General features: G+C 34.6%; 1 protein-coding gene across 2 annotated transcripts in view; it reads left to right on the top strand.

The window, feature by feature from the left end:
- The window catches only part of STAG1 (STAG1 cohesin complex component), a 475,156-nt gene that overhangs the window by 174,058 nt on the left and 277,105 nt on the right, over nt 1-23,993 (top strand). The gene's annotated exons all lie outside the window — the stretch shown is intronic.

Here is a 23,993-nt window from a genome sequence, read left to right as displayed (position 1 = left end):
CTGCAATACAGGGACACCACCAAAAGTGAACCACAATATGGCGTGGATGATTGTATATTGATATTTCATGTATTCATTTAAAATTTTTTAAAAATTTATTGATTGATGTTAGAGAGACATGGGGTTGGGGGAGAGAAAGAAGAACATACAGTTGTTGTTTCACTTAGTTGTTCATTTGTTGGTCGCTTCCCAAATGTGCTCTGCCTGACTGAGGATTGAATCTGCAACCTCAGTGTTTTGGAAAGATGCTCTACCAATTGTGCTAACTGGCCAGGGCTTTTTATATATATATATATTCTTTGTGTAATCAAGAAGTACAGTTGTCCCTTGTCTATCACGGGGGTTAGGTTCAGGACCCGCCACCTCCCCGCCATAGGAGAAAATCCACGAAGTAGCAACCTTATATTTATTTTATTATTTATATATATTTTAAGGCTTTATAAACCCTCCTCACACTCTTAAACTTTCCCACACTGTTATTAGCCTTTCCCACATTACTTTGCTTATTTTACCACAAAAATAATTAAAATAATATGTAAAAATACCTATATACCACAAAATCCCTCGATATAGCAAAAAATATGTGATACAAAATTAGATATATACAATTTAAAAGTCCATGACACAGTGAAACCATGAAAAGTGAACTGTGATATGGTGAGGAATTACTGGTATATCCATTTTTTCTTTGCTTGTTTTATAAAGACTGTCAGGAAGGGCATTTTGTTTAATAGTAAGATAATACTTTAGCTTGCATCATGCCGAGTAAAAAGACTTGCATATAGTAATAAGAACTGCCTAAGAATATTGCCATAATGACATAATTTTTTTAAGAATCTGACTTAATGTAAGTAACATATGTATTGAAGAATATTTGGAAGAAGAAAGGGTATTAAAAAGCATTCTTAGTTAGTTAGGAATAACCACAGTTACCATTTTACGGTTATAGTGTATGTGTGTATGTGATCTTTTTTAACCTTTTTTACTCTTTCTCTTCACTACACAAATATCACTAATCTGTAAGAGTACATTTTTATTGGCTTCATACTATAAGGATAAATCATAATTTTTTTGTTATTTCTTTAGTATGTCTTTACATTTTTTCACTATTATGAAATGTGTTCATTATTTGTGTTTACATGATCTACATTGTTTTTTCATTTTCAAATACTATAGGTGAAATAATTTGGTTAAAAGTTATTTAACTTTGTGATACATAAAGATATTACTCTCCAAAATTGTATTAGTTTATCTTTCATCAGAAGTGTGGCTAGGAATTGAATTTTTTATATTTAAGATTTCCAGGGAAAAATGGTATATTTTAATTTTTAAGTTTTTGATGATTGATGTTAAATATTTTTATTCAGTTCTGCTCATTTTTAATACTTTTTGGTTTGAGTTTTAAATGTAGGTACTTTATGAAACAGATTTACTTTTAGAACTAAAAGCAAGTACCTTTTCTTGAGCAATCTTTTCTATTTTCTGCCTGTATTTCCTTTGAATTCCTTAATAATTTAGTAGTTACTGGTTACTGCTTTTTATGTATTGTCACATTGATGGACTTGGCATGGCAAAAGAGGGAGGTAGAATAGTGAGATGACACTAGATGGGAAAAGAAATATCGAATTCCCAGTTATTGAAAGCAGTGGACAACCTGTAAATTATGTAAATATAATTTAAGAATAGATCCTGAATGTTAGCTATTAAGTGTGACAATTTTTTATATTTTAATAGAAAAACATTAGCAGTCTACAAAAAATTTATTTTTGAGATCGACCTTTAGGTGGAAACAAAAGCATTAAAATAAGTGGTCAAGATTATTAATGTCAGTCCTCTGGCACCTTTCTTATTTTGGTTTTAAACCCATCTTAACTTTTTCTTACTATTTCTCTTGAAATCTGCCCCCCAATTTTTTTTTTTTTTGCTGTAATTTTTTACTCGTATGATAATTTACCTTTATAGTTATATTCAAATTAATATATACATTTCTGTAATTATTTTCACTTAACATTCTGTTGTGGGCTCTTTTCTCCTATGAATTTACCTTATACTTTTTAATATTTGTATACTACTCCTTAACGTGACTGGGCCATTCTTTATTTATCACTTTTTATTTGAGCTGCTTTATTCTTCAAAAGGTTTATTTAAGATAACTATTTTAGAATAGTTTCATTCTATTAAAAATAGTACTTCTTTGGCCCTGGCTGGTTGGCTCAGCAGTACAGCATCAGCCTGGCGTGTGGAAGTGCCAGGTTTGATTTCTGGTCAGGGCACACAGAAGAAGCACCCATCTACTTCTCCACCCTTCCCTCTCTCCTTTCTCTCTATATCTCTCTTACCCTCCCGCAGCTAAGGCTCCATTGAAGCAAAGTTGGCGGGGGCGCTGGAGATGGCTCCATGACTTTTGCCTCAGGCGCTAGAACGGCTCTAGCTGGAATGGAGCAATGCCCCAGATGGGCAGAGCATCGCCCCCTGGTGGGCATGCCAGGTGGATGTCAGTAGGGCGCATGAGGTTGTCTGTCTGACTGCCTCCCCCCTTTTAGCTACAGAAAAATATAAAAAAACAAATGGTACTTCTTTGAATATCCTTATTATATGTTCATCTGAAATTTACATGTGGAAGTGTTTTTATAATGTGAATTCCTGAAACGTGTTGCTGATTAACAGGAATGCATGTTTTAAAAATTGATAAGGGTTCTCTATTGAAGGTGCAGCACATTAATTTCAGTTTTTATTACCTCCTCACTTCAAATGTAAAGTAATAATAGATAAAATATTCAAAAGAAACTACAAACATACATTGATGAGTTTAGGAATGAAATGTTTCTGTGATTTATATAGAAGAAAAAGTACAAAGTGATGAAGAGAATTAGGATAGAGAAGCAGTTACTTGTAGCCAAGAGTTTACAAAGGAACCTGAAGAAAGCTGCTGATACCTGCTGCAGAAGCTCAGATTTATGTTTAGGTGATTGTATATCTCAGATTACTCTTGATAGTCCTAGTTTATGCTTATTGTTCATGTAGTTATTAATAGGGGTTCCTTTAATACTAAAGAAGGTCCTACTTTAGATAATTTGTCATATCAAAACTTATATGGGCCTGACCTTTGGACCTGTGGTGGCGCGATGGATAAAGCATCCACCTAAAATGCTGAGGTTGCTAGTTCAAAACCCTAGACTTGCTTAGTCAAGGCACATATGAGAGTTGATGCTTCCTGCTCCTTGCCCCCTTTCTTTCTTTCTCTCTCTCCCCCCCCCTCTTTAAAATGAATAAATAAAAAAATTTCAAAATTACTTATGGGCAGGACCAGGTGGTGGCGCAGTGGATGGAATGTTGAACTGCGACGCAGAGGACCCAGATTTGAAGTCCTGATGTCGTCGGCTTGAACACAGTCTTATCTGGTTGATCAAGGCTCACCAGCTTGAGCCCAAGGTCGCTAGCTTGAGCAAGGGGTGGGGTCACTCTGTCTGCTGTAGCCCCCCGGTCAGGGCACTTATGAGAGAGCAATCAATGAACAACTAAGGTTCTTCAACAAAGAATTGATGCTTCTCATCTCTCTTCCCTCCAGTCTGCCTGTCCCTATTTGTCCTTCTCTCTGTCTGTTTCTGTCACACACACACAAAATACTTACGGAAAGTCAAGGACTGAGGGAAGGATCTGAATTGAAATATCTGTTTACTTGGTTGGTCATTGGGTCTGTAAAAATCCCCAGTATTCTCTTAAAGCAGGAAATTTCAAGCCCACATTACATGATCTAGATCTGTAGTGGAGTGACTAGGGTGAGCATACGTAATGACAAAAACAGATGGGGAGGAAAGAATAGTAAAAGAAATAAGTACACTTAAGATGCTAGAGATTAAAGAAAAAATTCTATGTAATACATAAAAGGGGGATAAACTTAGTAAATTAGTTTTACTGAGGGGAAAAGAGCATTAGAGGTCATCAAATTGAGAATTCAGGATTTGGTATTCATTAGAATGTAACCCATTTTAAGACGTGGAGGATTTATTTTAAGAATTCAAGTATGGTTTAACATTAGAAAGTCTTTAACCATACTAAACCAAATAATCATGTTATAGAGGGAGGAAACACCTATGTTTATCTAAATTGAAATAGAAATGTTTAGAAAAATTATTAATTAAAATGTAGTTGGTAATCATGATGAGCAGTGATTCTTGAATTAGGAACAAGAAGGAAGTTCCTTACCTTGGTAATGGTTATCTCCCAAAAACCTATTGTTCACATCATACCATTTTAACAGAGAAATTTAGATGTATTCCTAGGACCAAGCAGTAAAGTATTGACTACTATTCAATACTTGCTTTAAAATAAAATAAGCCCTGGCCGGTTGGCTCAGTGGTAGAGCGTCGGCCTGGTGTGCAGAAGTCCCGGGTTTGATTCCCAGCCAGGGCACACAGGAGAGGTGCCCATCTGCTTCTCCACCCCTCCCCCTCTCCTTCCTCTCTGTCTCTCTCTTCCCCTCCCGCAGCCAAGGCTCCATTGGAGCAAAGTTGGCCCGGGCGCTGAGGATGGCTCTGTGGCCTCTGCCTCGGGCACTGGAATGGCTCTGATTGCGGCAGAGAGATGCCCCAAGATGGGCAGAGCGTAGCCCCCTGGTGGGCATGCTGAGTGGATCCCGGTCAGGCGCATGCGGGAGTCTGTCTGACTGCCTCCCCGTTTCCAACTTCAGAGGAAAAAATAAATAAATAAATAAATAAAATAAAATAAGAAATGAAAATTCTGACAATTGAAAAGGAAGATACAAAATTATATAAGAAATTCCCAGATAGACTAGACTATTAGAACTAATGAGAGTGTGCAGCAAAATTCCTAGAGAGAAAAATAACATTACAAAAAGCTTTCTGTATAGCAAATAACCAATTATAACATGTAATAGGAAACAAGAGCCTATTTAAGAAAGTATTGATGGAAAATGAATAAAATTTTCAGTGGAACAAAATAAAGTACTATTTCTTACTCATATTGAATAACATAATGGCTGGAAGATATTAAAAATCAATAAAAGACTGTGGAGTAGCAACTAGTGGAGGAAGTACAAATCTGTATATCCCCTTTGAAGAAAATTTGGTAATATCAAGAATAGTTGCCTAGCCTGTGGTGGTGCAATGATATAGCATCGACCTGGGACCTTGAGGTCTCAGGTCTGAAACCTGAGGTCACTGGCTTGAGCACAGGCTCACCCACTTGAGTGTGGGGTTGCCAGCTTGATTCTGGAATTATTGACATGATCCCATGTTTGCTGGCTTGAGCCCAAAGATCGCTGGCTTGAGCTCTCCAGTCAAGGCACATATGACAAGCAATCACTGAACAACTAAAGTGCTGCAAATACGAGTTGATGCTTCTCATCTCTCTTTCTGTCCCTGTCTCTCTCTCCTGAAAAAAAAAAAAAATAGGTTCAAAAACCTACTCATTTTTTATTCATTCACTAAATATTTAATGAGTGCCTACACTGTGGGAGCCACTTTTTATTTTACCTGAGAATACTTTGAAGAAACACAATTCCATTCCTAGATGTAATTGCTAGAGAAATTTTTGTGCACGTTTATAAAAGAGGCTAATATAGGAATTTATATTGTCCCTTGTTTGTAATAGCAAAAAAAAAAACTAAACTAAAAAATTAAAAATACCTATGAATATGGACAGAACAACTGTTATATAAAATGTAGGATATTCAAACACTTAAATTCTATATGGCATTCAAAATGAATAAACTAGAACTTTGGGTACTAGTATGGAATGTTTTCAGAAATACATTTTAGGCTATAAAGCAAGCTCCAGAATGATATATAAATGAATTGTACTGTTTATAAGGTGTAAACACATAAGATTATTGAATTTTTTATATTGGTTAACTTACATAGAAGATGGGGAAAAAGAGAATGGGACCAGACAGGTGTGCTATAGCAGTAACTGAAAAAGAGGCAAAAAAACAAATATGGCTGTAAAATATTAAGTATTGTTAATGCTGGATGATTGATACCTTGTCTATCTTGTTTACTCGAAATAAAAATTGATAGGTGTTTCTGAAATGCCTTTTTTTCCGTGTCAGGATTGTACAGAATCAGTTTCACTAGCTAATAGATATTTATCATGTACTTCTATAATCAGAGGTGTGCTAGATAGTTTCTGAATGTGCAGAAATAAAACCACAGTTCTTCCTTCATGAAATATAATCTCATGGGAAATGTATGTTGTAGAATGCTTTAGAACAAAAATTTATATAGAGGGTAGGTTGAAAACACTGAATCACTTAGTCCTGTCTAGAGGACTTCCTGAATAGATAAAACTTGAACTGAGACTTTAAAGATGACTAGGAGTTAGCTAGGCAGTAGCAGAAGGCACTTTTTTTTTTTTTTTCATAGAAATGAGACATGAATGAAATCTCTAACCTGACCATAGATGCTTAATAAAGAGATAGCTGAGAGGCTATTTTTATGAAATTGATGGTATTTTAGAAAGAAAATGACTTGAGCAGCATATTAGCATTTTTAGAAATACTGTTCTGAAAACAATTTAGATGACAGTTGGGGGGGGGGGAATATATGGCTAGAATCAGAAAGACCAATTGTGAGGCTCCTTTTTCCTGATCCAGTTTGGAAGTAGTGAATTTATAAGAGTATCAGTGGCGCCCTGGCCAGATAGCTTGGTTGGTTAGAGCATTGGCTCAAAGCACAGAGGTTGCTGGTTCGATCCCTGGTCAGGACACATACAGGAGTCGAGTGGTGTTCCTGTCTCTCTTTTCCTCTCCCCCTCCCCCCCTTTATTCCTTCCTATCTGGCTAAAACCAATCATCATATATCAGCGAGGATGAAGAGGAAGTGACAAATTCTACAAATATTAAGGCTATGGAATAAATCTGAAAGATGAGAAAGAGAAAGGACTCTTAAGGTGATTTCTAGTTGTTTGGGTTGGTGGTACAATTTGCAAGATTATGTATTTACTGGAGGATGGGTATGGGAATAGTTTGGTGTGGACATTTTAACTTTTAATTACATGGGACTGAATACATGTTGAATTTTGAAACATTCAAATTATTAATCTAGATGATATTTGTTGTTTTAGGAGTTATGACTTAGTAAGCATTTCACTGAATTTCTGTGATTTATATTTACATTTTGTACCCCAGATGTCAACTTAAGAAATTGGACTATATTCATTCAACAGAAATTCATTGAGAGCTGATTGTTAGAGGTTATGTACAAGTGATAGAATATAAACAAAACTTGCCTGACGCTTGCCTCATAGACTTTCAAATCATAAAAATAAAGGAAATCTTCCATACTAATCCTATAATCTGTTCATCAACTGTTACAAAGTGTTGATTAATGATAAGAAAACTTCTTTGGTCTTAATGCAATGATAATAATAACAATGTAGATAAGGAATTGGAGTCAGCCTGTAAATGAAGTATGAAGTAAATGACAAAATTTGGTCTTCTATTTGACAGGTGACTGAAAGTAAAACTGATTTTATTTAAGTATGAAAGGGAAATACATAGTTGTCTTAGGGGATAGTTTGTGATCAGTCATTCTCCCTATGACGCTTTGTTCTGATGTAAAACTATGAAACTCTTATAAGACATTGATTTAGTCCCCATCTAAAAAGTGGGTTAGATGTCAAATCTTAACATATCAAATGTATAGAGTTCTTCTCCAACATTTAACTGTACAAGTTTTACACTGAGACTGCTGGAAAGAAAAAGGAATGTCTGTGAGCTTATTAAAATTTCTTTAACTTGTGTTTGAACCAACAGTTATATAGTGACTGTACGGGAATTGTATGTATTTCTGAGCCATTAGCGGAGTGGACTAAAGTGTTTGTATTAATTTCTCAATTTTCACTGAAAAGTTTAAAAGTTTCAATAAGTACTAAAATGGCTGAAGAATGCCTAAGAAGTGAATAATTTAAAATAAATGCTAATAAGTCATTAGAGGGAAAAGAAACATTTAGCCATACACCATATAATGATGTTTTTGGTCAGATTGTAGCTCTCATAACATCATAACATAATGCATTACTAATGTGTTTGTGATGATGCTGGTGTGAACAAACCTACTACACTGCCAGTTGGGTAAAAGTACAGCACATTAAATTACAATAGTAGGCTGTATCATCCAAGTTTGTTTAAGTGCACTGTATGATGTTTGCATAATGACAAAACCACCTAATGAACATACCCTTGTTTTTAAGTGGCATATAACTGTACTCTTGACTAAAATGAAACTTATAACCAATTGGCCAGAAAATATTGAAGGAAGGAAATACTGTAATGAAAATAGAAATAAAACCTTATAGAAATAAGCAAATTCTGCTCATATATTGAATAGAATTAATATATGATTGAAATACAAGAACTCTGTTTTTATAGCTTCAACCACTGCAGTGCAAGATATTGGATACAGGATTTAAAATCACATAATAAAATATTAAAACATTTATTTTGGTTTTTAGCAACATAATAAGTTTTTAATTTTTAATTTTTTTATTTTTTTTGTATTTTTCTGAAGCTGGAAATGGGGAGGCAGGCAGACTCCCGCATGCGCCCAACCAGGATCCACCCGGCACGCCCACCAGGGGGCGATGCTCTGCCCATCCTGGGCGTCGCTCTGTCGCGACCAGAGCCACTCTAGCGTCTGGGGCAGAGAGGCCAAGGAGCCATCCCCAGCGCCCGGGCCATCTTTTGCTCCAATGGAGCCTCGGCTGCGGGAGGGGAAGAGAGAGACAGAGAGGAAGGAGAGGGGGAGGGGTGGAGAAGCAGATGGGCGCCTCTCCTGTGTGCCCTGGTCGGGAATCGAACCCGGGACTTCTGCACGCCAGGCCGACACTCTACCACTAAGCCAACCGGCCAGGGCATAAGTTTTTAATTTTTAAAAGATTAAAATATATACTGCTCACAAAAATTAGGGGATATCTCAAAATGAATATAAAGCTATAAGATAGCCTCTAATTTTTGTGAGCAGTATGGTTAATATACAATATAGTAGTTTTAGGTATGCAACATTTATATATTTGATGAAGTGGTCACCACAAATCTGACATTACAAATTTCTTACAATATTTCTATATCCCTATGCTGTACATTACATCCCCATGACTTACTGATTATATAACTGGAATTTTGTACCTCTGTTCCCCTTCACTTTTTTTGCCCTTCTTCTCTGGCAACCATCACTTTATTTCCTGCATGAATTTTTTTCTACTAATTTGTTTTGTTTTTTAGATTCCACATATAAGTGTGATTGTGTGGTATTTGTCTTCTGTGTCCAACTTATTTCACTTAGCATAATACTCTCTAGGTTTATCCAAATGGTAATATTTTACTCTTTTTTATGGCTAATATTCTATTTTCATGTACATGGCGCACATGTGCACGTGCACACACACCCCTTCTTTATCCATCTATCAGTGGACACTTAGGTTACTCTTTTATCTTGGCTATTGTAAATAACGCTGCAATGAACATAGGAGTGCATATGTCTTTTTGAACTTGTGTTTTTGTTTTCCCTCCCCCTTCATCCTAACTGTTGTGGTCCCAAGGGCTGCTTCTCTTTCTGAGTTTTATGTCCCAGCCTCTTTTGGAAAACCGTTTCAAATATCCCTCTTTCTCTTGGTTCAGGGACTAAATCTGACTTGTTAAAAGTAAAGGCAGACATAAGGGGTCTCCATTGCATGATTTTTTTATTATGTTCAAAATAAAACATTAATGTGACATTCCAGGCTTATTTAAAACAGGGTCATTTAGAAGTGGTGGATTACCTCTTGAAGACTTACCATAGTTTTTGCTCCATAAGACGCACCTGACCATAAAACACACCTAGGGTTTTAAGGAGGAAAATAAGAAAAAAAATATTCTGAACCAAATGGTGTGTTAAAATATTTAATAAAATACCATATTTTTTACTTCATAAGACGCATGGGCATTTTCTCCTCCACTTTTGGGGCAAAAAAAGTGCGTCTTATGGAATGAAAAATACAGTAAATGAATAAAGTGAGGAACAGTGCTTTTCTTTCATAAATTTAAGTTACTTGACTGGGGTTCTATCTCATTACAAAGGAAAGATTTGCTTCATCTGTGTTTACTAGTTTATTGTGGTCTTGATGAGAAGAAAATTTGGCTTTATTTGGACTTGCATAAGAGCCATATTGCTCTCTGTTATACTATCAACAAATAACGCTTCTCATTTTAAAAAAGCATATTTAGTTTCCTAAACACATTCTTATTGAGAGAGGACTCTATCCAGAAATTTTGTTTATTCTTGAAGTCACCCTTATTACAGCTGATATTAATAATGTTTTATTAGGTAAAATTTTTTTACATATATATTTTTTAAATTTGTAACAGAGAGAGGTAGAGAGAAGGACAGACAGGGACAGACAGAAAGGGAGAGAAATGAAAAGCATCAAGTCTTAATTGCAGCACCTTAGTTGTCCATTCATTGATTTCGTATATGTGCCTTGGCCTGGGGGCTCCAGTAGAGCCCATGAACCCTTGCTCAAGCCAGTGATCTTGTTTGTTGGACTCAAGCCAGCAAGCAACCTTTGTGCTCTAGCCAGCCACCCCATGCTCAAGCCTGATGAACCTGCGCTCAAGCCTGAGACCTTGGGTTTTGAACCTGGGTCCTCTGCATCCCAGTCCGACACTCTATCCACTGCGCCACCACCTGGTCAGGCTGTTTTTACATATTTTGTCTTTGTTAATTTTTGTTACTTTCTTACTATAATAAATTTATTGGAAATTCATAAAATATGGAAAAGATATAAACCAAAATATAGAGTTTGAACTGTCAGATTTTTTCAGCCCTGCTAAAAAAAGGAAACAAAAAGCCAAACCAACTTTCTATTTTGAGCCTATGGAAGTTATACATAAGAGGCAAATGAAATATATGGAACTTCATAAATACTAATTGGATTAATGAATAGTTACGTCAATCAGTATATTATCAAACCAGAGCACTACCTTACAATCACAGTATTTTAATTTGATCTTCAGAAATGTTTAGATTTTATAGCTCATGATTTTCCCCACAAATGATTGTTTTTATAAAAATTGTCATTGTTTCCTTTGAGAGAGTCAACTAGATTACCATTAAACTTCTTTATTATTTAAGCTCCATAGTCACATCTTATCATCTGGTGCATATCTAAAAATGACATTTGGACCTGGTCTAGGATATTTCATAATTAGTTTAGTACCTTAATACTCTTAGGTTATTTGAGAACAAGAGTAAAATAAGAAACTTCTAAACATAAACTGCATTTCTCCAAGATTTGTGTGTGTGTTTAGTTATGCAGTACATAAATTATTAAATTGTTTTACTTCACAAAGGCATATGTATACTTACATACATCTAATAATTTAAAGCCCCAGTAGATAAATAATCACGTAAAGAAAAAATTATTTTGCATGACCAGGCGGGGTTGCTGTGGATAGAGCGTCGGACTGGGACACAGAGGACCCATGTTCGAAACCCAGAGGTTGCCAGCTTGAGCGCAGGCTCATCTGGTTTGAGCAGGGCTCACCAGTTTGAGCCCTAGGTCGCTGGCCTAAGCAAGGGGTTACTAGGTCTGCTGTAGCCCCCCAGTTAAGGCACATATGAGAAAGCAATCAATGAACAACTAAGGTGCCACAACAAAGAATTGATGCTTCTCATCTCTCTCCCTTCCTGTCTGTCTGTGCCTATCTCTCTCTGTCTCTGTCACACAAAAGATAAGAAAAAGTTGGTTTGCTACTTTTTGAGCAATGTGTTAATGTTTTTGTGAAAAAGATATTAGTGTAAATATGATTTGATAAATTTCTAATTCTTCACTGAGTTTGATTATCTTTAATTCTTGCTTTAACCTAATAATATATGTGCTTGAACTGTAGGCTATTTTTTAAAGCACTTTAGTTCTGTCTCCCACCCCTTCCTAGAATGAAAAGTAATATGTTAAATATACCGGGTGTTTAGGGCTGAAGATATAAACTGCATATTTTATTTAATAGTTATTTGAAAATCTTCAAATAATAGGTTTATATTTACTTATGAGTGAGTTCTTGGTTTTTTACATAGTTAGAATGTCTCTGAAATTAACTTTGTGGATATTTTAACCTGTCCCCAACAATTCTGGCAGCTACATATTTAGAGTAATACTATATGCTGTAAAAAATAATCAGATACTAGTGACTTGTTATGATGGAAATTAATTTCACATTTATGTAAATGTTTAGTACCAGAATTAGTGGTGGGCATTTTTCCTTCATACGATACTCAAGGTATCTATGCTCTTCCATTTTCTGATTCCTTTTCTCCCCTGGAGCTTCAGTGTTGTTAGCGGAAGGGGAAGGAAGGGGAAGGGGAGAGGGAATGAAGCAGTACCTACTGTATAGAAGCTTTTGGCCTCTCTGTTAACATTACATTGATGGGGACTTACCACATACAAAGGTGCACTGGTTAATGTAGTCCACAGCTTGGTACCTTCTTCCCCATGTTAGTAAATTCTGTGGAAGGAAGAAGACAAATTTGCCATACTGCAGTTACTTTTAGATAATTAGAAGGAAGTTACCCAGTAATCATTTTGATTTTATTTAATTTTTATAAAACAATAGATTATAAAAGCTGCTGATTAGTGCTAGGATAAAAGCATTTACTGCCTATAAGTTATTTATAACTAAAGTCTAAAGGAAGTTAGATCCTGTAATAGAAATTTCAGTCTCTATTTAGTTTTATCTAAAGGCATCTACTGTTTTTTCATACGTTTAGCTTGTATGTATGTATGTATTTATTTAGTGTGCTTGCCGATTGAACTTGTGGATTTAAAATAACTTGGGGTGTTTTTAGATAAAGGCATCATCTACAGGTATATCACACTTTATACAGATGATCTTAGGGCAGATCAAGTAAGTGAAGATATGACTGTTTCTATGTTTGCAGTTATGATAGTCAAATATGTACCATATATAAAAATATATCATATATATACAGTGGCCTTATTTTGTCATATTTTATTGAAAAATGACCTTTATATACATACTTCTGTGTATTTATATTGTTTATAGATGTTTATATAAATAGATGAAATATTGTTTTTTATTAGTTTTATTTTTAAAGACAGAACCTAATTTATTTTAATGCTTCTGGTCTAAATAATTTGTTTATACTTTTAGTAAAAATTAAAATATAGAAAACATCACATGAATGAGGTTATATTGAAGTATAAATGAGATTTCTTTTTTGTATACTTCTTTAAATTTGGATTGAGTATGCTTATGCAGTTTCTTATTCTATACATTAACTATATTCATGTATAAAGCAGACCTTTTACTTCCCAAAATTCACAATTTGTTTCCTAACTGCAGAAGAAAAGTAAGTATATAGTTTATATAATTCCTTATTGTTTGCTAGGCTTTGGTCTTAAACTTTGATTTTAAAACAAGAGATTTGTCTTCTTCTGGTGAGAATCTTTGGTCTAGTACAGGATTTCTTAACCTGAAGTCAAATTTTTATGGGCATGAACATAGATGATGAGAGCAGTAAAAAAAAAAAATTGGAATTAATTTTAAAGAAGTAAGAGAGAAAGCTGATCTAAGATATTTTAAATGGTTGTTAATGGCATTGAAGAATAAATTTGAACCAAAATTGTTCTGTTTTCCTCTCTCAGCTATGTAACCAAATAATAAAACTGCTTTGATAGAGTTGTTGCCAACTTTGTGACAACTCATATACTAACAGCAAGACAGGTGTATTTTCACTACACTAGTCTGTCTTAGTAATTCATGCCATCATCTCCACTCATACATCTTAGATTTTCTGCTGTGCTTTAACTTTTGGTCATTTGGAGCTAGCTATTTCACACCTTTGCCCCACACTACATACAGTAGTAGATTTTTCTTCAGTCACTAAACACTAACAGGATAATTAAGATGTTATTTTAAAATCCTGGTGGAACTGTTTGTTTTATAAAATGTTTCTGATTTCATCTCATCATACATTTCAAAAGGAATTGATTATCCCAGAGTAAAATGGAGAAAAAAGTAACTAGGACAACTTTAGCTTCAATTTTCTGACACTTGAGCAGAAATTCCAGAATAATCTTTTATTCAAGGCAGTTGACAGTACTGGCAAGAGATTGAAATGATGTATTGTAGGATTTAGGACAGACTTTCTTTAGCATAATTATTAATAGCATCCTTCTTTCCCGTATAAGTGGCCTAGTTTATGTGATAAATTTTAATGACATCCCAAGAATAGGGAAGGAAATGAGCTCAAGAGAAAGGAAGAGGTTAGAGGAGTAAAGTTCTTGGTGAAGCTCAAAAGGCATAATATGAGTATAAGGGGTCATGTACTAAAATAGATGGGCTTGTTTTTATACCAGGTATATGGAAAATTATTTCAAAGGTGGAGTATTTCTTAGATGTTTTGTATGTAAATGGAATTTGAAGTATATTGATTTTCAGAACTACAGAAGTAAAAACTGGATTTTAAAATATTTGCTATATCTTCAGTAAAGATGTTGAATTGATGATGGCTCAATTAGTGTAGAGAGGAAGACTTACCAACCAAGAAGCCCAAGTTCTATGACAGAGGTGGAGAGAGGGGTGACTTGAGGCTGAAATATCACAAAAGGAGATTTAGGAATGTAAGCCACCTGGCAAGGATCATAGAGGCTGATTAGTTTTGTGGGTTTTTTAATTGATTTTTTTTTTTTTTTAGAGAGAGAGAGAGAGGGGACAGCGGAGGTGGAGAAATGGGAAGTATCAACTCATATTAGTTGCTTCCTGTATGTGCTTTGACCAGGCAGCCCTAGGGATTCGAACCAGAAACCTCAGCATTCCAGGTTGACACTATTCACTTCGCCACCACAGGTCTGGCGGCTGATCAGTTTTCAATGCTGATACAGCAATGGCTTGCATATGACAGTAGCTAAAAGACAGCAGTTATCATATAACAACAGAAAGGAAGTTGAAGTTCTGTAGTATTCTTAGGCCATAGGGAGAACAGCTAAGTTTCAGATTGGATCAAGGAGGCTATATGAACTGTTTGAAAGTATCAAAGAATTTTCAGTGAACTACTAGTTACAGAGGAAATAGTTGGGAAAGAAAACAAGTGCAGGAGTGAATAAGGAGAAAGAAACCAAGATCTGTGTATTTTATTTTATTTATTTATTTATTCATTTTAGAGAGGAGGGGGGAGAGAGAGAGAGAAAGAAAGAAGGGGGAGGAGCAGGAAGCATCAACTCCCATATGTGCCTTGACCAGGCAAGCCAGGGTTGTTGGGTTTTTTTGAACCGGCAACCTCAGTGTTTCCAGGTTGATGCTTGATCTGTGTATTTTAGAGTGCAGGAAAACTATTTTTAATACAGTTGCAAGATTATACAGACTATATGATCATTTAAAGAGATTTACTGGCTTCAGGGTTCAGAATAAACTTGATTTGAAATTGTTTGAACATTCAGTTCAGGCTTTACAAGTGTTTTTATCTTTGACCTATAATTGACTCCTCTTATCTGTAGTGTAAAAAATAGTTCAGTATTAAAGCAAAAACAAGAACTTGTGATTATTTAGCTAGGATGGCCTTGGGCAAGTTGCTGAACCTCTTTCACCTATAGTTTCCTTATCAATAATTGTTATCCTGCCTATTAGGCTTCTTGTGAGACTCAGGTGAAATTGATTTATGTCATTGTATTATGATACAAACTATTTTAATTATGCTGGCATTTATGATAAAATTCAGAGCTCACCTTTTTCAGTGGTTTAATGTGGTTTTGGTCCTACAAATACTGCATTTATAATATTTTATGAATTATAGCATACATGTTAAAATTTAGGTTTAGGCAAGAAGAAACTTATAAGGATAAGGATTCTGAGAGGTCATGTTTTTAGCGAGAAAAGACCTTGCCAAGTGTATCTAATGTTGCTTACCCCAAATTAATTGTGTTCTTTTCAAATATATATTGCAGAAGTTACCTAAGAAACAGCTGTTTAGAATAAGATGCTCAGATTAATAAAAATAACTCATATGGACATTCTTAGTTGGTTTCTTTTGGTAATATTATCTCTTGTAATAAGGGAACAATAGGACTATACAAAGAAGCATATGAGTTTAGAATGGTTCCACAAATTCTTTGACACCAATTCATACAAAAGAGAAAAATAAAGTCTCATCCTCCTTTTTTACCCACTATAAAATTATTAGCAACCCTTTACTTATTTCTCAAGTTATATTTTGTGATTTGCTGGTTCATGAAATACAAACATCTGAATCACTTATTTAAAGGATTCAGATTTTAGTGTCTGACATCATACCATTAGCAACTAGCAGAGGACATTTTTCCCCCAATGTTTTTTTATCAGCTCCTGTAGATGGCTTACTGAAAAAGTGGTAGTGAAAATTAACTGCTATTAGAAAACCATGTGTTCAATGTGTGGCACACTCCCTCATTTTTCTTTATATAATTTTCTTCCAATCAAGTTTAATGCACAAACTTCTCTCATATCAGATATCAGATGTGGTCTTAAATAGTTTGTGTCCCTCCCTGCTCCCTACCCTTGCAAAAAAAAACACAACACCCCACGATGAAGTGTTTTGGGTTTCAGGAGTTATGACAAGCATTTTTTGTATTCACTGTGTTATCTTCCATGGTAAAATGCATATACAATAGTACCCCCCTTTTCTGAGGGAGATACATCCTAAGACCCCCCAGTGGGTGCCTGAAATGGCAGATAGTACTAAACCCTATATATACTTTTATTTCCTATACATATATGGCTTTTGATAAAGTTTAATTTATAAATTAGGTACTAGTAAGAGATTAACAGCAATAACTAATAACAATTATAATAATACACTGTAATAAAAGTTATGTTAATGTGCTTGCATTCGGTTTCATGCTCTGGAGCGTGCACTCTCTTTCTTTCATAACTTAGATTGGTACTAAGTAACTAATGGGTGGGTAGCATTTACAGAGTGGATATGGTGGACAAGCGCATTCTGGGCAGGATGGAATGGGACAGGAAGGGCAGAATGGGGTGGTGAGGGAATTTATCATGCTACTCAGAGCATGCAACTTAAAACTTATGAATTGTTTATTTCTGAAATTTTTCATGTAATATTTTGGACTGTGGGTTCCTGAAACCTTGAAAAGTGAAACCAGGGATAAAGGGGGAACTACTATAGTCAGCACTTAGTAGATAGCTGACAAATTATTTCCTTTTGGTTGTATTTATATAATTTTTTTAAATGTATTTTTTATTTAGTTCATATAAACTTTTGTCATAAATATAGAAAACAATGTTTAAAGGAAGAAATAAAAAGGTCACCCATAATCATAATTTTTAATATTTTGGTGTATATTTGGTGTTTTATTCCAGGTTTATATTAAAATCATACCTATTTTATAAAAATGGAATGATTAATTTTCCATTGTTGGTATTGATTAAATACAGATTTTTTTAATGCATTGTGTTTCATAATTTGGAGTGTTTACATTTTTTCCTTTTTGATTGTTTCTATTTGATTGCTTTATAATTTTTTATTATAAATAAAACATAAAAGACAATCTTCATGCCATATGATTTTCTTAGGATTGATTTATATAACTAGGGCTACTAGGTACAGAGATGTGTCATACAATTGGGCACCCTGAAACCTGTATAATTTTGTTAACCAGTGTCACCTCAACAAATTTAATTAAAACATATACTGTATAAATATTACCAAATAGCTCTCTGTTCCTATCATCATTGAAAATATCTGTCTTATAAACATCTGACAATACTGAAACTCATCATTTAAAAATAGTATTTGTCATTTTTGAAGTAAAAAATTGTGGCATTTTAAATCCCCAGGAATTTGTGGTGTTTTGATTAGAAGTAAGGTTACATTTTTTTTTCTGAAATAATTATTTCATTTGTATTTTTTAAAATCATTAAAGTTTATTTATTTATATAATGCACTTTCAGTGGACCAATCAGCTACATATACTCACTGCTGATGGACTATACAGGAAGAACAGGAAAAGCTAAACTTTAACATACCAAAACCAGGAAAAGAAAAAACTTCCTCCTGCAGTGCCCTTCCTTCCTGCAGTGTCCTTCCAGAGATCCATGCTAATAAAGCCTAACATAGTGCTTACTAGGAGGGGAAGTGCTTATGAAATTCAGTTCCTTATTACAGAGCAGATACTGAAGGGTAACTTTGGAGCTGAGACACAATAAATTGATAATTGATGGCTTTCCTCAAAGGTTTGTTGTTGTCAGCTGTTTGCTTATCTTTAGAGAGAAGCATGGAATGTAGGTTGGTTGCTCTGTGGAGGTAAGAGTTTATATATGTCATTTGACTTTAATTATTGGTCTGATATTTATGAAACTTTTCTCTTTTTGCTCAGAATTCATGAATTTTACCTGGATATGCTTTATATGTGTCATTCATTTATCCTGGAGCAGCAAGATAAGCTATGTTAATATTCAGCTTTAAATAATTTATTGATCATGGCAGGTGGATTTTCCTTTTTAAATGATCAGTTTGTCTTTCTTCTCAAGCACATACATCAAGTCTTTTACTCCTTTCCTCATGAATTCTATTTTTGTTCAGAGTTATCCGTACCCCAACACACACACACATACACACACACACACACACACACACACACACACACACACACTACTTTCAGGATATTACATTAATTATCCATAATGGTTATTTTTTCCTTCATCCAGTGACTATTTAAATTTGAAAGTTCTTTTTCTTTTTTTAATTTTCATTAATTCCTTGCCATGCTTTAAATTTTCCATGTTTCTTTTTTTTTTTTAAAGATTTTATTTATTCATTTTTAGAAAGGAGAGCGAGAGAAAAAGAAACAAAAAGGTAGAGATAGAGAAGGGGGGAGGAGCAGGAAGCATCAACTCCCATATGTTCCCTGACCAGGGAAGCCAGGGTTTCAAACCAGCGACCTCAGCCTTCCAGGCTGACGCTTTATCCACTGCGCCACCACAGGTCAGGCTCCCATGTTTCTTTTTCTTTTCTTTTTTTCTTTTTTTCTTTTATTTTTTTACAGAGACAGAGAATCAGAGAGAGGGATAGACAGGGACAGACACACAGGAACGGGGAGAGATGAGAAGCATCAATCATTAATTTTTCGTTGTAACACCTTAGTTGTTCATTGATTGCTTTCTCATATGTGCCTTGATGACCGTGGGGCTATAGCAGGGTGAGTAACCCCTTGCTCGAGCCAGCGACCTTGGGTCCAAGCTGGTGAGTTCTGCTTAAACCAGATGAGCCCGCGCTCAAGCTGGTGACCTTGGGGTCTTTGAACCTGGGTCCTCCATATCCCAGTCCAACGCTCTATCCACTGCACCACCACCTGGTCAGGCCCCATGCTTTTTATACACTCGATTTACATTTTTGTAAAAGACCCCTTGATTGCTGGGTCTTTTCAACAGATTATTTTACTTTGATTTTTAAAGGCTTTTTTCTTCATTCTTTTTCTTTTCTTTTATTATTATTATTATTATTTTTTAAGTGAGAGGAGGGGAGTTAGAAAGACTCATGCATGTGCCCCAATCAGGTTCCATCTGGTAACCCCTGTCTGAGGCAATGCTCGAATCAACCGAATTATTTTTAGCACCTGTGGCTGGTGTGTATGGACCAGCCAAGCTATCCTCAGAGCCCAGGGCCAGCGTTTGAACAAGTCAAGCCTCTACCTGTAGGAGGGAAAGAGGGAGAGAGGCAGATGGTCTCTTCTCTTGTATGCCCTGATCAGGAATCGAACCTGGGACAGCCAGGCGAATGCTCTAACCACTAAGCTAACTAGCAGGGTCGATTTTTCAGAAATTTGAGTGATCAGGTCAAATTATTAGGATTGCTTCATTGGCATAAATTCATGTATAATGGGTATTGCCATGGTCTTTATTCCAGTGAGTTTCACACTAACCAACAGTTTTGTTAATTGAATTTTTCTTCTTCCTCTTAAAGGCAACCCTTTAACATTTTATATAATACTGGTTTTGTGGTGGTGCTTTTTATTGTCTCAGCGTAGATCTGGGACGCTGAGGACCCAGGTTCGAAACGCCAAAGTCACCGGGTTGAGCGTGGGATCATAGACATGACTCCATGGTCACTGGCTTGAGCCCAAAGGTTGCTGACTTAAAGCTCAAGGTCACTGTCTTGAACATGGGATTGGCTGGAACTCCATATTCAAGGCACATAAAGAAAGCAATCAATGAACAGCAAAGGTGCCGCAACAAAGAATTGATGCTTCTCATCTCTCCCTTTCTGTTTGTTCCTATCTGTTCTTCTGTCTCTCTCACATAAAAAACACACAAACAAACAAAAAAAACTTCTAAGTGGACTCTAGAGGTTGTCTGAAACTGTTTTTGCTTGTAGATAGCTGTCCAATCTTTGATCTTTGTGGGGCAACATGGAAACTGGCATTTTCCACTAACTGATGAGCAGTTGTTTTTCTTTTAGTACTTTAAATATGTCATTCCATTATCCAATGGCTTTCATTGTTTTTGATAAGAAATGTGCCATATTTTTACTTTTTGTTTTGTAGGTACCCATTGGCTGCTTTAGATTTCTTTCTCTTCATTGAAGATTTCCACCAAGTTGATTTTGGTGTGCTTTATGTAGTGTTCTGTTTTATCCTGCCTCCTGGCCCATATATGTATATATATAAATTTATATATATTTTATATAAAATATCACAGTGAATCATCCACCTGGCAGTGCCTGTAATAGTCATCAGTTTCTACCAGTCCAAGAAGAGCTTACTTATCTCTCTGGAGTATTTTGCCTCTTCACCTTTCAGATAGCTTTTGAAATATGAAATTGAAATATTTCCTTTCTCATAACTTAATGAGTTCTAGACATACATGGTTGATTTATGCCCTTTATTCTCTTATATTGTTTTTCTAGTCTTACATTATTTGCAATCTATTGTTTTCATTATATTTTTATGCCATTTTAATATTTCTGATGCAAGCCTTTGCTCACTACTAGTCTTTTTCAGAAAGTTTGGGGCTCTTCATACATAACTGGTAAGATTAAAAATTGATACTGTCATTTGGGAATTAAAGAGAATTTTGCTATCTTCAGTGTGCCTTCACAATGCTGGGCTCATGTACAATTGGGCAAATGTCTTGCTCCTCATTTTTGTGCCACGCTTTGTTACTTGTGTCACAAAGCATTTCTCATTTTGCTCTCTCAGTCACTCTTGATCTGGTTGTATCTATTCTTAGTACTCACCACCATTCTTAGCTCATGGAGCTTGACACATTATTCAGCAGAGCTGATCCTTGAACAGGTACCATGCCATTCTTTTTCTTTTTACCCTTTCCTACAACCATAATATTCTTTCTTATTTTCTACTTACTTTTAAAACAATACCTTCTGGACACTAATGTGTGATGAGACAGAGAAACAGTGTTAATGTGTATCAGCAATTAACAAAAAGTCCTTTCTGTCATGTAGAAGGTAATGTGGTTGCTCCTTAGTAGAAGAGGTAATTAATGAAACGGTATTTTCGACCAGAATGGGTTATATTAAAAGGACTGAAAATACCTAGTATTGGTGAGGATGTGGTGCCTCTAGTCTCATACTTTGCTGATGGGAGTACAATTTAATATACCTGTTGGAAAATTGTTCGGCATTATCTCCTAACCCTCAGCATACACGTGTTCTTTCTGTTAACAAGACTGCTATTGGTTATATGTATATGCAACAGAAAATAAAATGTGTACATATATCAAAAGAAATGTATATTATGTTCATAACAATTTTGTGATAGCCCTAAAATGGAAAAAAAACCCTCATGTCCACCAGTAGTAAAACTGTCATAAACCGTGGTATCTTATAAAATACCATCCAGCAATGCAAAAAGGAGTTACTGATAAACATAATATGACTGAATCTGTTTTTGACTGAATGAAAACAAACAAAAGAATATGCTGTTTATATTAAGGTGACCAACTTTTTTACAATGGAAAGGAGGACAAAAATAAATGGAAGAAAACAATATCATAAATAAACATTTTTATTCATTGCAACAATAATACACTAATATAAATGCGTAATAACATTTGTAATATTTTATATTGTAATTATGCTTACATGCCTATTTTTAATAATTGTAAGAAAAAAGTACTCATTTAGTAAAACTAAATATCAAACAAAACCACTAATTTGGAGTGATACTCAGGTGTATTTATCATTTTCTAATTAAAAAAACATCTGTTATACAACTATTTAATCAAAATGCGTTATTATTAACAGATATGGTTTGAGGTTAGATTTCTACTTTAAAACTTGAATTTCAGGAAAACACTTGTAAATAAAATTATATGTGTTTCAAAATTATTAAATAGGTAATGAATTAATAAAATGTTAATTGTGCTTACCTGTCTATGATTGAATATTCACTGAGAAAGAAATAATCGTGAGTCTACAATGTCGTATGTGCCGTGTCATGTTTCAGTAAGAGGTACACAAAGCCATTTGTGCACTCGGTATATTGCGCTCTCTCCCAAGGTCTCCCGTGTGGAGCGCATGCATCTCATAATCGTGTCTCACCGCACTGTACTGATCCTTGATGAATTATCATGTCGAATACAAATACGTCACATCACACACAATGGATCGACTCTGCATCGATCCAATACGGACTTTTACAGATTAGTTTTCCAAGATCAAAAATAAGGACATGTAGGAGGACACTTTTTGAGGGAGGACAGAACTTGCAAAAGAAGAATTGTCCTCCTTAAAGGAGGACGATTGGTCACCTTATTTATATGAATTTCAAAAATATGTTGGCTGTTGAGGAGAAATAAGCTGTTGATAGTTAATGACTTGAAAGGAACATGAGAGAACCTATTTCAGTTCTGGAAATGTTTTATGTTTTCATTTTGGTTATAGTTACACAGGTGTATATAGTATTTGTACAGTTTCCTGAAGAAGTAACTTAAGATTGATGCATCTTACTGATATAATTATATCTCAATACAAAAATAGAAATTTTTTTTTTTTTAATTTTTTTACCTTTGCCTTGATCTTGTTACCCCCACCTTAGAACCCCCAAACAACTTTACCCACTAGTTTGCTAAGTGGAACCACATTAAATTTGCTAATAATTTGGGAAAACTTTGTTGATTTAGTACTAAGCCTTTTTTCCATTTAGATTTAGTGTATGATGCTTATTTAGGTTGTTTTCTATATATCCTGTAAGTTTCTATAATTTTCTTTATTAATGTATATACCTGTTTTGAATTTATTCTTTGATATTTCTAATTGTGAACAGGCTATCATTCATTTTTTTACATATTGTAAATATTAAAAAGTTATATTGTACTTTTATCTTGCTGACTTGTTAGATTTTTTCAATTTTAATTTTTGAGTCTGTTCAGTAGAGGCTCTTAGTTTTTTCTTTTTTAGTCAACTATAGAACAAGAAAATAGTCTATCAATATTTTAGCAATTTTTCTATTAACTAAAAACTTAAAAACTTGTGTTGAATAGTTAGGGATGCACTTTTTATAATTCTTTTTTTAATTGAAATATCTTAAGCATTTTAACAATAAATATATTTTAGTCTTGGTTTTTATATTATTTCCATACATTTCATCTACACCTAGTTTCTTCAGATATGTTTTATTAAGCTTGGCTGTGGAATTTTATCAGATATCTTTTTTAAATTTAGTAATATAATCATTAATTTATTTTCCCCCTTTGTTGATAAATTATTTGATTTTCTAATATTGAGCCATCCTTGCATTTTTGAAAAAAGAGTATTTTGTTATAAATAGTGCATACTCTTGTTATGTACTACTAGTGGGTTAGGTTCACTGAAGGTTTATATCTTTGTATAATTGAAATTAGTTTTTGTGTTATTTTTACAATATATTTTGAATATTAGTATCTGTAGTTGCTTATTGACTCTTGAATTCATGGGGTTGTTAGTTTTCTTTTGCTCTATTTTGAACAAATTTTTGAAAATCGGTTACTT

Source organism: Saccopteryx leptura, chromosome 10 (genome assembly GCF_036850995.1).
Source record: "Saccopteryx leptura isolate mSacLep1 chromosome 10, mSacLep1_pri_phased_curated, whole genome shotgun sequence".
Lineage (NCBI taxonomy): Eukaryota > Metazoa > Chordata > Mammalia > Chiroptera > Emballonuridae > Saccopteryx > Saccopteryx leptura.
This window is presented reverse-complemented; position numbering and strand designations above follow the sequence as displayed.